The 8,514-nt window shown below is 43.5% G+C and overlaps 1 protein-coding gene across 1 annotated transcript in view; it reads right to left on the reverse strand.

Moving 5' to 3' along the window:
• Stat5b (signal transducer and activator of transcription 5B) overlaps positions 1–8,414 on the reverse strand; it is an 86,777-nt gene extending 78,363 nt beyond the window's left edge. The window contains exon 1 of the mRNA XM_008835291.3: positions 8,263–8,414. The gene's annotated coding sequence lies outside the window, so the exon portion shown is untranslated. The remainder of the gene's footprint in view (positions 1–8,262) is intronic.
• Between the last annotated feature and the right edge of the window lie 100 nt (positions 8,415–8,514).

The raw sequence follows: 8,514 nt of genomic DNA on the forward strand, positions 1-8,514 counted from the left end.
ATATATAAAGTTGACTTTACTTCCAAGAGAGGCATGGTGGCTCACACCTGTAAATCAGCATTTGGAAGGCTGAGGCAGGAAGATTGCTTACAAGTTGGAGGCTAGCCTGGTCTACATGGAAAGACTGAGGTCAACCTGAACTATATAGTGAGACCTTGCCTCAAAAACCAAACCAAAACAAACAAAACCTCCAAACATTAATATTACTTCTGAGAGAACATTTTTCCTATTTAAAACTGTACATATCTTACAGAATGCTGTATTTTAAGGCTGATAAAGTCCAGTGTTTAGTACTGGAACAGATGAAATGTTCCAGCTTATTTTGAAAGCACGTTGATGTGTTACAATGAAGCATGTTAATATGATTTATTTGAGACATGTGGCCTTGGCTAAGTTTTTTAAAATCCTACACTTTCCCAAACAATGATTTATCAGCTTGAGGCTTTGCTTTTAGACAACACAAATAATTTTTCATAACCTTTCTGATTTACTCTCACCTAAAAGGGTGGGAAACCCCACTGAAGGCTTAAAAAACTTATCAGACATAGGAAAAAAAACCAGAAACAGCTTTATCTAAAGGCACTCACTGCCAAGAGCATAAGGAAATTGTGACTTGCAGACACCTCACATTAAGCTTTTTCCACTGACAATGTAACTTCTGTCAACATTCAAAGAAAATTCAACCCTGGTCAAAGGTGACAGTTTGACAATCCTGGAAGCTGACATCCTCTGTTTGAACGAGGGTATGCTCTCTGCCCAGGGAATTCAGGTGTTTCTCCACTGTGACTTCAGCTCCCAAATTTAAGTCGCATCTTTTTAGAACTATGAAATCTGTCTTCAAGATTTAGCATCATAACTCATCCCCAGGCAAAATAATCGCCATAAACAGAAATAAATACATTTCAGGGACTAGTTCCAGTAGCCTTTGCTTTAAAGGTCTAAATACAAAGTAATTCATTCAGGTCCCTCAATTTATCCCAGAGGTCTAGAGATATGGCTCAGCAGTTAAGATGCTCTAGTAGAGGGCCGGAGTTCAGTTCTCAGCACCCATGTCAGGCGGCTCATAATTGCCTTTCACTCCAGCTCCAGGGGATCTGATGCCTCCCGTCTCCATGAGCACCTGCACTCCTGTGTACATACCCACACACAGACACACATATACATGCTTTTTTAAAAGTTACACTTTTAGTCGGGCGTGGTGGTACAGGCCTTTAATCCCAGCACTTGGGAGGCAGAGGCAGGCGGATCTTTGTGAGATCAAGGCCAGCCTGCTCTACATAGCGAGTTCCAAGGCAGCTGGGACTACAGGGAGACCCTGTCTCAAAAAAGACCAAAAAAAAAAAAAAAAAAAAAAAAAGTTACACTTTTAAATCTTTGTATTTCATAAATTATAATTAATAGCTCTAAAAAGCTCTGGGAAATAAGAATAAGACAGTAAGGCCCCTCAAAATAAAGTTGTATATAAAATGGGCTAGATACTTGATTCTTCATAAGGATGCATATACCACACAAACTAAAGCCACCATACAGTACAAGTGATTTTGTTTGTAAACAGAGGCCATGGGGAAGCTTAAAGCTCTTCTCTTATGGAACAAAGAAACAGTAGGCTTAAGGAAACCACAAAGTTGCAGTTGTCTGCTGTCCCTCTGCAGTGCAGAGGTTAAGGATGGAATCAGCTCTCTCACGGTTTGGCTCCAGCCCTGCTGTGACCAGCAATGTGACCTTGGGCAAATTACTTAACTTCTCTGTGGCATTTCTTAATTTTCATCTGGGGATAATATCCATCCCTCTGATGATCATAAAACAAAGTGAGAGAGAGCTGGGGCGATGGCTCTATGGGTAAAGTGCTGGTTATACAAGCATGAAGACCAGAGTTCAATCCCTAGAACCCACTTTAAAAAGCTGGTCATGGTGGTACACATCTGTAATCCCAGCCCTGGGGAGGTAGGGACAGGAGGATCCTTGGAGATCACTGGTCAGCCAGCCAGCTTAGTCTAATCAGCAAGCCTTAGGTCCCAGAGAGAAACTGTCTCACAAACATGGTGGACAGCTCCTGAGGAACCACAATGAAGTTGGCCTCCTGCCTAAACACACACACACACACACACACACACACACACATACACACACACACCCCTACAATAGTGCCTGTTTAGCACACTGAACATGAGCAGTATTAGGTATTATATTCATAATCTTTCTATGAATTTTCATAGACTGAAACATTTTCTCCACTCTTGGTTTAGACATAAGTTGAAGTATATATATAATTAGTACATCTACTTGTGAGACCATGTTATGTAGTACTGTAGGCCAGAGCAGTAAATAACTATTTTTTAATACAAATTATAGATGTGGCTATTACTGGTAACTTTGGCCTGGCTCCCCATAGGCAAAGAAATCCCCTATGAAGGGAAAACAGGCAATATCAGAAAACCCTGGGGTTTGTTTGATTATTGCAGAGTAAAGCCAAATTCACATTTGCTAGCCCAATGGGCACTGAATATATTAGTCACCAAATTAATCCCAACAAATAACAATAATTGATTAGCTCATTGATGTATTTCCCCTTGTCTTCCCCAACCTTTCTCTAACTAGTCAGAAAGGAAAGTTTTCATATTTTCTGAGAATCTCATTATTGCTCTCAAACCATGCTCTCTATCTGAGTATAATTTTTAAAATGAGTCAGTACAAGTACCTCAAAAAACTAGCAGTGCATACAATATGCAGCCATTTCTCTTCATAATAGAAATGTGCAAAGAATTTTTAAAGGGCTATTCAGAGTGCCAAAGGTAACGGAAGAATTAATGGAGAGTAGAGGTGGCAGCAGGTTTGACAAGCTTGCTTCCAAAGACAGGTAGAAAGAGACAAACGTTTTCCACCAACCAGTCTGTATTTTTCATCTTCATGGTACAATACACAGGGAAATGGGCATAATTACTGTGATTAAAGCCAAATAAGAAAATACCCTGTATGAGACAAATTAAAACCTCTTCTTCCTTGAATATTGGTGTGGAGGGAAGAGGCAGTCAAGACAATCCAAAGACTATCTCGGCTGCATAACTGTGCCCCATGAGCACGCAGTGTTTCTTTTAGGCTTGTGATCCTAAAGAAAACACAGAAGAGATAAACTGCCCTGAAACCACAAGCACATCTGAAGGCCGATTCGGTTGGGAGTCTATTTAGCCATTACACTATTTAGAAGAAAGTTAGTGAAAAGCCAGGAAAACATCACTTGCTTTAATCACAGAAACAATATAACACGTATCCTTCTCCCCAAGGCTCCACATAACTCATTCTCTAACATTTAGATTAAAAGTAACTTGTCATTTAAAAACTTTAAGGGTCTTGGAATGTAGTTTAATTGGTAGAGTGCTTACTTAGCAAACAAGAAGCCCTGGTTTGTATCCCCAGCAATGCATAAAGCCAGGTATGGTGGTATATGCTTGTAATCCCTGATCCTCACACTCTGGAGGTGAAGGCAGGGGGATCCGAAGTTCACAGGCATCCTTGGCTGCCTACTGAATTAAAGGCCAGACTGGGCTACATGACACCCTAAGGGAAAAAGGAGGAGAAGGGGGAGGCAGAACTACTAAGAGGATGAAGGAAGTTTTAAGACTGAGGGTGGTTCCTCCAGAACCCTAACTACTTCTAGACCTGAATGCCCTCCACTTCTTATTTACCTTTTCCATGACACTGTGTATGACTTTTGGATAAGGGCAGGACACCTGCTCCCATCACTGCAGGGGGGGGGTCCTACAGTATCTACACTGTGGCAACACCCCTTCAGAGTGCCAACCTTCAAGACTATAGAACATGTGCAGCTCTAAACTTGCGCTGTGTTTTCCAGGTACCTGAGAGGAAACAGCTAGCAACAGCCCTGTTTTTCTGTTAATTGTGCCTCTGTTGTTATGACTGCTTCAAGACTCTTTCCAAAACTACTACACCTTGATGAGAGATGGAAAAAGATTCAAGAACGCCTCATGTTCCCAAGTGGTCTTGGGCTGAGCTTGCTGAAAGTTTCTGAAGCCAGGACAATGGGTCAAAGACAAACCACATGTTAGCTGATGCTTGGATTTGTACATTTAAAGTAAAAATGTGACTTGACAAGAAGGTTAACATGTGGACCTATTTTTCAAAATATAAACAGGAAGCACCCCCCACCCCAATATTACCATTTAAAAAAAGGAAACCAAACCTCAAAGATACCTTCCAAGGAAGTCATGGGTGTGACCAAAACTAACAAAAGTAATAAAACGTCATCTAAAATACTCAAACCACCAAAAGTGAGGGTCTCATTCAATCAAACAAAAGTCTGACATCTACATATTACTCCTTTTGATGAGGAAAAACGGTGTAGATTTTGAGACACCAATCTTCAAAATGTTTTGGGTTTTTTTAGCAGTAATGGGTCATCCTTTATAATACCCTTAAAATATCCACTGTCTCCCAGCACTTGGGAGGCAGAGGCAGGCGGATCTCTGTGAGTTCGAGACCAGCCTGGTCTACATAGTGAATTCCAGGTCAGCTGGGGCTACAGGGAGACCCTGTTTCAAATAGACCAAAAAAGACCAAAAAAAAAAAAAAAATCCACTGTCAATACTTTATTTCAGACAAGGCTACTATGAGTGAATACAATTTTTAAAAAAACATTTTTTACCGTGATACTTAAAATTTAAATGTATGAAAAACTGTTTAATTGGTGGAAACTAGACTCTTAAATTTGACCTTCTTATTCCCAGAAATATGCGTAAAACTGTTGAGTTCACACTACAGAGGAAGAAGCTATGTCTGGTTTTAGAACGTTTTATTCACAAAGCTCATATTTAAAAAAGAAAGAAAGAAACAACCCAGGAGCTGGGCATGCTGTCTCAGGCTGAAACCCCAGCAACTTGGGAGGCTGAGGCAAGAAGACTAGCACAAAGTCAAGGCCAGACTGGACTGCAGAGTAAGACCTTGTCTCAAAACACCAAAACCAGACAAACAAAAACTATTCCTTTAAATACCACACATATTTGGAGACTGTTATTTTAGACCTCTTTCTTTCTCTCTCTTTTTGGTGGTACTGGGTATTGAACACAGTGCCTCATATACGCATGGAGCTCTACCCCAGCCCCGTCACCGTTTTTTTTTTTTTTTTTTTTTTGGTCTTTTTGAGACAGGGTCTCCTGTAGCCCCAGCTGGCCTGGAATTCACAAAGATCTGCCAGCCTCTGCCTCCCAAGTGCTGGGACTAAAGGGGTGCGCCACCACGCCCAGCTAGCCTTTTTCTTTATGCTGCGACAGTGTCAGCCCAGGTTGTCCTGAAACTTTAAATCCTCCTGCCTTAGCCCAGCCACCTCCCAGCAGCTAGGATTATAAGCATGTGCCACCATACCACACCCAGCTTTAGGGCTAATTTTATACAACAAACAAAGAAATGCAAACAATAAATAAAAACTATAAATGAGAGATGAGAAAGTTCCAGTCAAAGTATTTTGAGCACTTCATTTCACATTCTTCTGAAAAACTTTGTAACTGGAGGTAATTTGGAATTGTCAGGCAGTTTTTAAAAGAATAATTTTCAAATATTAAAAAAAATACTCAGGATTTTATTTTTTGTTTGTATGCTTTCTTTGCAGGAATTCTATGATAATCTAACTCCAAATAGGGAGACAATGCATCACCAAGTGTCACTAGAACATGAGGCTTCCTTTGAGACCACCTTCAATTAGTACCAAATTTGAGCATGTTATTTACCTTTCTCTAGCATCTCTGCATCACCTGCCTACATAATACCAAACCAAAGGAATCCCAGTGAGCATATCAGTAAGCTTGAAAGAAACACAAACCGTTTATCTAACAACAGCATCATTTGAAAAAATTTAAATAAGTACCAAAATGCAATGAATGATACTTATAGTCTTGCTGTGAGCTTTACTCATGAAAAGAGATGGGAAGGAGACTGGGGGGGGGGGGGAGGGGGAAGAGGGGGAGGGGGGGAGAGAAGGAGGGGGGGACAAAAAAAAAGGAAAATGGAGGTGAAATGAGAAGTCAGAGCCCCATAGGAAGTGTTGACCAAAATATTTATGTTGTAATCCTCCCAACAATGATAGCACTTTTTCCTCCTCCTTTATACATATCGTAAGGTGCACACTCAAGAAACACACTCATCTTAAACTCAACACAATCCGTATTAACATCCTTTTGGTAAAAAGAGGAAGACTGAAAAGGTGAGGGCCAGTGCCAAGGTGGGCTAATTTATTTGGCTGGGTATTTTAGTAGAGTTTAGCTCTGAGTTACACAATCACCAAACTGTTAGTGATAGAAATCAACTCTTGCTTTTTTCTGATTTGCAAAAGAAAAGAACAACATGAGAAGGCTAGACCTTTCCATTCCTTCTCAGTATTTCAACCTGGTGCTTAAGCTTTCCACCCCCCAGAGCCTACAAAAAATGGGTCATCCACCATCTCCCAGATGATGCATGACCCAAGGAATGGTGGTGTCTTCACAGAACAGGATAGACATCACCAAGAGCTGCATGGTGATTTTTTTTTTTTCTTAAAACCAGCAGCCCCTTCTCCAATTAACACCATCCATTATAACAACTGTGACCTTCCACAAGAGGAAAAGTGATACCAAAAGAAACAAATAAACAAATCCAAGGCCAATCAACAGGATTCCTCCATGTGAAAGATCAGAACCAATTCAATCATAAAATGGAATTAGAGAAACATGAAATAAATAAATAAAATACATCCTATACACAGTGAATATTAATGTAAGGAACACATGAACAGCAGAATGTAGGGAAAGAGGCAAAGTTCTATCATCCTAATTATCATCCTAATTGAATGATAACAGAATGATTTGAGATAATGTAGACTCAACAGCTGAAAGCTTATTATGGCCCAGGCAGCTATCCAACAGATTTGGAAACCTAAGATACAAGCGGATGATAAATATCACTACAAGGCTGAACAAACCCCATAAGCCCAGTGACACACTAGCCCTTTGAAGGTACTCTCTCCCAGGACACTCCAGAGACAATGTAGAGAATCCTACTTGGGCAAAGACCTGTTTCACAGCACCCTATGGGTCTTGAAGTGAAATGTCAGTCCTTAAACTAAATAACCAGCCCTGTGACCTGCGCAGGGGACTAATTCCACCTATCTGGGCCTCTTTTTTCTTCTTCTTCTTCTTCTTCTTCTTCTTCTTCTTCTTCTTCTTCTTCTTCTTCTTCTTCTTTTCATTTTTACAATAAAAGAATGAAGCATAATCCCGAGGGCCACGGCTTCTCAAATCTAAGAGTCTATGACCCATTTTTGCCACTATTTACTTAATAGAAATATGACCCACAATGGGACGAGCACAAGAACTGGGCATGGGTCTTTGCGAAAGAGAATCCCTATCTCTTTCAGCCTTTAGAATTCTTGTGGCTTTCATTAATCCCAGCTTCCCAAGCGCTGGCACTTGTTTTCCTTCTTCGCCTTTTCACATCACTGCCGGCTACAAGTGTTCGCAAACGCCTCTGGCTCCATACAAGTTCTTTGATCACTCTGACCATCTTGCCAGATTCCTTTAGCCTCAGACCAGCTTTGGGGATAAGACAAGTCTCCTTCCGACTCTCCGTATCTGCCCCCGACACCAGGAGCACTTTTTTTTTTTTTCCACGCTCTACCCCCGGCTAGTAAAAAAAAAAAAAAAAACAAAACCAGCCCGCATCCCACCAGCACACGTACAAGCCCAGGCCTGGCAGGTCCTGACGTGGGATCCCACAGCCCAGAGCCTTATCAAAATGTTCGTATTTGTTGTCTCGACTCTATTTCTTGAAGCTCTGCTGATACCCCCCACCCCACCGAGCACCTCGGGGCTCATCTCTTTCCCCAGACTCTCAGAAGCCTTTTTTGGAGGGGGAGGATAATAATATTAAAAGGAAAAACTGGAAGACAGCAGGGACTCGTGAGAATTGCAACAGGAAGGTGCCAGGTGGCTGACAGCAGACCCTGGGCTCCGGGTGGACCTGCCGAGGGGCTCCCTCACACACCCACCGCGACACAGCGCGCAAACACTTTGCACGGCATCCACGGCGTCCTCGGCCGCGGCCTCCGCGCACCCCCCGCCCGCGCCCCGGGGTCCCCTCTGCAGCCGCCCGGGGTCCCCCGGCCCCTGAGCGATGGCGGCGACGCGGCCCTGCCCGGCTTCTCGGAGGCCTGAGCTCTGGGCCCCGCCCCGGCTCCCCGACCTTTCTCCCCCGGCCCCCGGCTCGGCTCGCAGCTCCTACCTCGCTCGGCCCCACAGGCGCCAGCCGCTGCTCCCGCTCCGCGCGCTCTCTCACTCTCCTGCTCGCTCGCTCGCCCGCGCGCTCGCTCCCTCCCTCCCTCCGCAGGACCTCCGCGCGTCGTTGCCTGCGCTCGGTCCCCGCCCGGGGTGACGGCTCCGGCCGCCCGACTCTCCTCCCGCCGGGGCCCACGGGGGCGCGCGCGCTGCTCTCGTGTCCAGGCCCCGGGGGCGCGCGCCCGCCCGCAGCCCCAAG

The sequence above is a fragment of the Nannospalax galili genome, unplaced genomic scaffold (genome assembly GCF_000622305.1).
Source record: "Nannospalax galili isolate Female #2095 unplaced genomic scaffold, S.galili_v1.0 scaffold137, whole genome shotgun sequence".
NCBI classification, from domain to species: Eukaryota; Metazoa; Chordata; class Mammalia; order Rodentia; family Spalacidae; genus Nannospalax; species Nannospalax galili.